Source organism: Puntigrus tetrazona, chromosome 18, assembly GCF_018831695.1.
Source record: "Puntigrus tetrazona isolate hp1 chromosome 18, ASM1883169v1, whole genome shotgun sequence".
Lineage (NCBI taxonomy): Eukaryota > Metazoa > Chordata > Actinopteri > Cypriniformes > Cyprinidae > Puntigrus > Puntigrus tetrazona.
The window spans coordinates 25,991,133-25,999,576 of record NC_056716.1 but is presented as its reverse complement, the minus strand read 5'-3'; the positions used below and the strand labels follow the sequence as shown (position 1 = coordinate 25,999,576).

At 35.7% G+C, this 8,444-nt stretch overlaps 1 protein-coding gene across 1 annotated transcript in view; it reads left to right on the top strand.

Moving 5' to 3' along the window:
* The first annotated feature begins 6,459 nt into the window (after positions 1–6,459).
* The window catches only part of dennd4a (DENN/MADD domain containing 4A), a 28,149-nt gene continuing 26,164 nt past the window's right edge, over positions 6,460–8,444 (top strand). The window contains 1 exon segment of the mRNA XM_043264899.1: positions 6,460–6,612. The gene's annotated coding sequence lies outside the window, so the exon portion shown is untranslated.

Here is an 8,444-nt window from a genome sequence, read left to right as displayed (position 1 = left end):
TTTACATCTCAAAACACAAATAAAGACATTTTAATGAAATCCTTCCGCTCATTCTATCAAAAATGACTGCTCAGAAACACGCCTGTTCTGTAACACACGCTTGATAAATTCTATATACATGCATTGGATCAATATTTAGATACAAAATAAAAGACCAATATACAAACTCATTGTGACTATTTAGTCTCTGTGTTTGCAGAAATCATGTGTGTTTCAAGATAAACCAAAAGAACTATCCCTTTAAATAGGCCTGTGAGGACAAACAAAAGACACTCTGTCTAAAATAAAATAAAGGAACAAACCTCTTTTACTGGGAAACTGGAGTGTTTGTGTCATAAACCAGATGCCACAGCCTGATTTAGTGCTGCGAAGTGCATTTAATAAGTGGTAAAATGTCATTGTTGGAAAAGATGACCATTTTTGGTAACAACTGTTTTGATAACATAACGAGTTTCAAATTTGACTCGTAGAAACGTTCTCAATCTTATTTAAAATCATGCACGCTGAAAACGCCTAAACTACTAGAGAGCTATTTTACTACGAATCATATGCATGTACGTAATTTCCTAACTGATGACACAAACATATCACAGCAGTGAAACTCACAAGCTGCTAGAACAACGGATTGCAAAAATCACTAAAACGAAGAGCAAATCTCTATTTCAGGTACTTGTCCTAAAAAGACAGATGTATATGCCATGAAGGAAAAACAACATGCATTCGTACAGAGGCCGCGTCACCTGACACTTTGAGATTCCTGTATTTATTTAAAAGATAATACCAATAACTCTGATATAACAAATGTACATTTATCAACCAAAGCATGAAGCTCCATTATTATTCACGTTATTCCAGAACTGTATTAGTTAATTTTTGCCAAGCAAACACAAAAGGCTTTATGACAGCCCAATCGCTGTTTATTTTAGCCGTACCAAGAAGAAGTAATGAAAATGAATGAAGGTTTGTTGTCCTAAATACCTTCTGTGTCGTCCACAGAAAAAAAGAAAGGATACATTCTTGAAAATAATAGGGAAAAATAGGCTGTTTCACTCTGCCTGCTCCGTTAAATCCTCTGGCGACAGCCTCTGGCTAATCTCTGTTGAACGCTTCAAGGTGTGGTCCGATCTATGGTAAACTGTGTATTATGATAACCGTTACCCATGTAGTCGATGTGCCCTAACTGGAGCTACTTTCATATATTTCATATAAATTGACAAACACTATGCAACGATACTATTTCAGCCGAGGATTAGGAGTTTGGCTTGGGCTATTGAAATCAGCCAGCCGGTTAGCTACCTCAGTGTCTGGGGTTAATAAAATCACACTAAACTAACAATAACTACGGTTATCAGATCCAAGGCTTTAACTTGCACTCGAGACAAATGTACGCTGTACTCACTTTAACAAGTAGTCATATTCACATCTCTGCGTCCCCATCTGGATTAAACAAAAGCGCAAAACAATGAAGAATGTGAAGGAAAAGGGAGCTGACCTGACTCCTGTCTCTCCTGCAGCTGCACTGCAGTGTATTTGCATTAGGCTGTAGCCATGCTAGTACAGCGCTATGGGCGACCCAGCTGAGTAAACTCCCGAAGTCTTCCTGCTAGAGCTTTTACAGAATGTTAAACAAAATTGGATATAATATTATTTTTTTTTTTTTAAAAACAAAAGCTTCTTATTGTCAAAGGCGATTCCATTATAATGCAAAGAAATGCACTTTGTATATTGCGTAAAAATATCGCGTGCCTTGTTTTTATGTTAAACGGTAGCGTGTCCGTGCTTTCATGTTTAAAATACTAATTTTACTGTTTGATACGTAATATGTGCTTGTCAGAAATTAAGATTTTTTTTTTTGCAGAACAGAATACACTACTTACTGAAGAGGAATATAGCAGAGGGCTAATATAAGTTATTTGTATTTGATCATGCATTGATCATCAAACCAGATTGAGGTGGCTGCAGGGCGGTTCCATGGTAATGGTTAGCACTCACCACACAATTCACTCTGACTCTGAATCCAGCGATCCGAGTTCAAATCTCGGTGGAACTCTAGCTTTTTGTTCTTTTCTTACTAAGAAATGTTGACGGATTTACTTAATAATAGTAAACACAGTGAACGTGAAAAGCTTGTGTAAAGGTTCATTGATTAGCTCAAACACTGGGACAAATTAATCATTATTAATTTAGGGCTATTATAAGTATTTTTGTATTATTACAGTGCTAAGCGAATATTGTTCTTACTAGTCTGAAATAAATATTAAAACTGCATTATTTAAGGGTTTTCTAACATATACAATATATTTATAATACGTTGAAAATCCTTACGTACGACCATTACTCAGGGTGCAGCATTGTGTGTGTCTTGAGTCACAAAATATCCAAAATGGTTGAAAATGCACTGAACATGTGATTGCATAGATACAAACAATGGGCTTCCTGTCATTTAGTAATCTAAAAACATACAGTTGTAAATCCTTCTTTAGGTAGATGAAAGGCAATGGGAAAGTCCATGGTTCACAATGAGTCACATAAGAAACATATTTCAGATTCAAATTGATGTATATTCATCTCAATGTTTAGCCACCTATAATGAGTGGATAGTGTGGAAATGAAGATAAGGACAGTAATGCCACCAAAAGTATTTAGATCATTCTGTAATTATACTCTTAAAAATATCATATTCCATACTTATGTTGCACAATCATAGCACCCAAGCCTGTGACTCATAACAGACAACCATGTGCATTTCCTGGCAATGTATACCAGACCTTACTGCAATTATTTTGAATACTCTATTGAATACAGATTACAGCTATAAGAAAGTTTTTAGGCTACTTAATTAGATTTAAACCAGCATTTAAACATTCATTAATTATTTCAGCATGCTTAACAAATGGCTTTTTTTTTTTGCTTTTTTCCCCACAATAAGTGTAGTGAAGTCTTTTTATTCAGATTTTTAAGTTGGATTTTACATCCTCAGCATTTTTTTCCATGAAGCACCTAAATATTATTAGAGACTGTAATTAAAAAGAATTAAAGAGATTTTATTTATTCTCAATAGTGATACTGAGGCCTTAGATTCTGCATACCTTCCGTGCTCTGTTGTAACACGACTGACATTGAAAAAATCACAGTACTTATTGGCAAAATATAGACTGAAATGTTTCTTTAATATCATTTTATCACAGAATATCTATTGTAGTCTGTTCCTAATGTAAAATCGTAAACAATTCAAAAATAATCAGGAGACGCTTCTAGTAATTATCCTGGTGCTTTGCAGCAAACTGTACATGACTGTAATCAGCAACATTTTGATGTATATTCTGTAGGTCTGCCATTATTGTAGTCCTGTTGCTGACTCATATTTGAAAAGAATCGCTTGCTGGACAGTTGGGGGTTTCCTGCATTGTAAAGTGTGTTCTTATACCAACCAATGGGCAATGTAATGCCTTTCATTTTGTCGCTATTAAATATTCTAATATTTTAGGTGTTTTCCTCTTAGATCACGTGAAAAAAATAAACACATAATATACTAGAAGAAAAAATGTTTATGTAGAGGTTTCTTTCAGCTTGCTTTAAAGCAGTTGGTATAGTTTTGCAAGTGAAATGTTATTGGGGGCTTACATTTTAGAATATATAAAATGGCAAACGGGGATATTTCTCAGTTCAGTCATCAAAATGTAATTGAAATCTCTGTTATATATCCATGAAGTTGAAGTTGTCTAGTTGTATGTGTATTGTGTATAATAAATAAACACATACAGCGCTTCATTTAGAAATTTACAGATATTCTAACATATATAAACATAATATATTACACTATATACATATTTACTTAGATAATATATGTGTGTATATATATATATATATATATATATATATATATATATATATATATATATATATATATATATACACACACACATATATATAAATTGTGCATATTATGAATGTGATTTAAGCTGATTAATCATTTGACAGCACTAGTTTTAATGCAATTCAATAAAATGTAATAGAATATTAGCCATTGCAAATAGCAAAATTATGAATTTAAAAAGTCTTATCCACCAACCTCAATTCAAAATTCAAGTTTGGGTTTATTTGTTATTCTAATCATACACAAGCACACAATGAAAGATAATAACATTACAGCTCCACAGGGAAATTACAGAGAAACTGAGGTAGACACAAACAGAGGACACATATCCAAACACATAAATATGATTTTTAAAATGTAAGTACAGACAAAAAAAAATCGTATTTTTTAGATAAACACATCAAGGTAACATATATATGGCCAGCCGAGTGCTACCACAAGTGGTTATGTATAAACTCCACTTCAAAAGGAAACCAATTTCTAGCCTAACAAACATAAGTGCTACACAAATGGAGAATCCTGTGAAGGTGTGTAGAAATGTGCCGCATATTGAATTTCACTGGTAGACTACTGGGTTTCATCAAACTCTGTGGTAGGCGCAGGCAGAGATCAGCAACAGCAGCCTTCAAGCTCTAATCAGATTTTTCAGCTGCTTCCATGCCAAATGTATTCTGGCTCAACTCCAGTCTCAGATTCACATCCAAACATTAAAATCTCAAAACAAATCTGTAACACTTTAAAGGCTTTTACAGAAGTGAAAAACAAACAAGAGAAATGTTGCACTTCATACTCCAGAGTGAAGTTCCAAATCCTGTATTTTGATGGATGCCAAAAAGGCCATACTAGGTTGACTGTTGATGTCTGAAACTCTAGTCCTGCCATTTGGGTGGCCAGCATGTGGCCTTGGAAGCACAAAGCTGTAGGACTATATCACAAGGGGCTGGTGGATGTCCTCCTAATCCTTCTGATGTTTATGGCTTTATGCAGCTTGTTGGGTGGCCAGCAAGCATCCACTTAAACTGCTTTATTAAATCATTCATCTGGGTTTAGGAAGTGTTCTGGGTGTCTTGATGAAGAAACCTGAAGCACTTTGAAGATGGCCTCAGTAGCTGTATTTCTCTCTGGGTGCTTTGCAGCACCTTTTGATCTCTTTAACCTTCTAAACAAACATTCTCTCTCGCAGCACATTAACTCCCACATCAAAATTAGCATCGTGATATGTCCAAGTATGTTGTTTTTCCAAAATCATCTATTTAAATGCAACTTTTCAGTGGATATCTGTGTCAGTTGAGAGACAGTTTAAGAATGTAATTACAGCGGCAATCCGCCCTCATCAGACCTTCTAGAATGGCATGGAACGCCTGAGTCAGTGGCACATTTTGTTGGCGGTCACACCATTACCTAAAAACAATTCTGTGTCTGGTGAGGGCTGTATTGCCATTTCCAAAGCCCTGTTACACAGTGCAGGATCAGGGTTAGCTAACAAACTTCCCTAGGCCATACTCACTATAACTTTGTCCTTGGGTAAGATGTGAATGAGACTGACTCCTATAAACTTCCTCATTACAATGACCGCTAATGGACATCAGCAATAATAATAATACAAAATGGAATGAAATATATTGACTTATGTTACATTGCCATATTACGACATAATGTCCAAGGAGTATCAAATAGTTGGTTGTCTGAAATAATTCTTATAGTCAGTCCCAGCCAAAGTGTTTCTGTAATGACACTAGATCGTTTTTCATATTTAAAAGTAGTAAACTGTAATAAAATAAATAAATGAAATAAAGTGACTTATTTTATTTATTACTATACTACCGATCTATGTGCTAAAATAACTAAATATGAAATAAAAATACATTTTAAAAACAAATAAAAACACTAACAAAAACTGTAGGCTAATTAAACAAGCTGTAAACTAAATATATCAAAAGAACAATTAATTGATCTCTAACTCTAACAAAATGAATTCATATTCTGTGACATCTTATATAGAAAACAAAAGGGTTCTTTTCATCTAAAGCAGACCTATGGAGTGCAAAAGCTCAACATTTCCTGCTCAGAAAGCAGATAGAACCTTATTATTCCTTATAACATATAATAATAATAATAATAATAATAATAATAATAATAATAATAATAATAATAAAATAGTACCACAAATATACTAAACTGACACTACCACTGTTTTACATTTAGGTTAATTGTATGATCTAGTCTGCTGTCACTATCTATCCAAAAAAGCACACTGAATATTTTTAGTTTGCATCTCTCATATAACTCCGGGTCTTTTGTGCTTGTTATTTACCACCGACTGTATCTTTAAATCCCACTTCCAAGTGCAACACTTTCAAACACATTCCGTCAATAACGTTTAGCAGCGCAGGCTTTATATGGACTACCTGTCGGGACGCCCCCACATTAAATCAACGACGGTCCCCGGAATGTTCGGCTGACGTCACGGCTTGCTGGCAGTCACGTGCCCCAGTGGCAGGTTTTCATAAGCGCTTGCGTGAGTCTGGAGCTGAGCGCATCTCTGAAAGCGTATAGGGAAGATGAGGTACAGTTTTCCCGGAGGGAATGTTTATACGTGATAGAGGAATAATTTATTTGTCTGATGAAAATGGACGGAAATACATAAGGGCCTTCTGCAGTCCAGTGATTAATAATCAAAATAACGGTCCGTGTTTCAATGAGCGTGTCCTCTGAATCGTCGACCTACTGAAACAGTGAGTGTACGATCCTCGTATCTATTTATTGGTCACGAACATTTATTTGCGTTCTGTTTGTAATTCCAAACGTTAAAATAGGCGATAAGTGATGCATACGAAGCGTTTTAGGTCAATCTGTGTTATGAAAATGTAAGACTGACCGGCGATGGAGTGATCTGCTGTCATCACGCGTCCGTAATTGTGCGCTTGTTTTGATTCTGATACTGTATTTACACACCATGTGATCAGAGTCATTTATCGGTGAAGCATATTAGAAATATATTTCTATTGGTATAATTCAGGATTTTGAGCTTCTGTTGTAAATTACATTGGCCCTTATGATTTATGAGTTATTGTAAGACTGACCCAGCCCAGCTGTCTGGATGCAGTATCATCTTCATATTTCTATTTTACCACGTTTTTAGATATTTGTTAATTAATATAGCTTAACATGCAATGTTCTGTTATTTTACTGGAATTTAAAATGGATCTATAATGATAAAAAGGATCACTACAATGTCAGTGCTGGTGCGATGTGGTCTGCAGGGCCAAAACAGCCATAGGCATTAAAGCAATGTGGTAGTAATATATCTGTTAGTGGTATTTTTTATGATTTATTTGTAAATTTGTACATTTTGTTCTCCCAGTTCTGAATATGAGGGTTAAATCCTTTGGTATAGCTACTCAACAGGGTGCCATGCTCAAATACAGATCATAAGAGTTACTTTTGTCTGATGTGATAATGTGACGCTGTAGTTGTTTGAAAGAAAAGCCCGGGTGAGCAGAGCATGAAAAATTTGCAAATGCTTTTCAGAGAGGTTAAGCAAGATTTCTCACAGCATCCATCATGTATTGTGGTGATTTGGCTTTTATCCAGGATTTAGAGCCATTGTGATATGTATCTTAATTCAGATTTTTAAAAACGCAGTGCTCATAAGCATGTCTTCACGTTGAACTGCAATATTCCCCAGTGTATCCTTTTAAAATTATTAAAGCATCAGTATGATTTTAATAAGTATGACGCTTCAGTCGTTCACTATTATTAACAGTATGTGCTTAACTAGCTTCAGAAATGTATGCTTTAGTTCAGTTGGGCGTTCCTTTCAAGTGCATCATGACATTACAGTAAATGTTACATTAAAGGGAAACGTCTGTTGAAACATTTTCAGTAATAAGACTCTTGGTTGTTTTCATCTTCCCGTCCACTTTGGAAAGCCTGCATGGGCAGAGATTGTTTTGAAACTCCAGATGTTTGCCAGAATTTGTCCCTTGACAATAGGTTGAATAAGTGCATGGCTTTATAAGTGTCTTCTAACTCAAAAGTTGTAGTAGGTGGGTTTGAGTTGGATCTTTAAAGAGAAAAGAATTCCTGCCTGTCCTGTACCTCAGTAAAGTCTTCCTGACAAAAACATTTCCACATAGAAATAGCTTGCCTGCCTCCTCCTATCCAAGTATGCAGATGTCTGCTTGTTTCCCGGCATGGTGCAAAGGAATCAAATGTCCGCCCCGTGTCTTAAGCAGGACCAGATGCTCGCCAAATGTGCTGCATTAGTTCCTCTTCTTGTGTTTTCCTCCAGGCCTCCCTGCTGTCCCAGAACTGTGCAGTATCGGGAGCCTGTTGGTCCACGGAGCCCTTACCCAGGACCACAGCCCATAGCTTCAGCACACAGCTGGATAAGATCACACTTGTTTTTATGGACAGGCTGTTAAATTGGCTTATCCTGTTGCTCTTACACGACATAGGTTGGTGAAAGAAGGGCAAAGCTTAGCATGTGCCTCCTACAGCAGTACTAAGATAAAATTATTAGAAAATGGTGTTTGTTATGCTGTGAGTATTTTGTTTTGTTTAT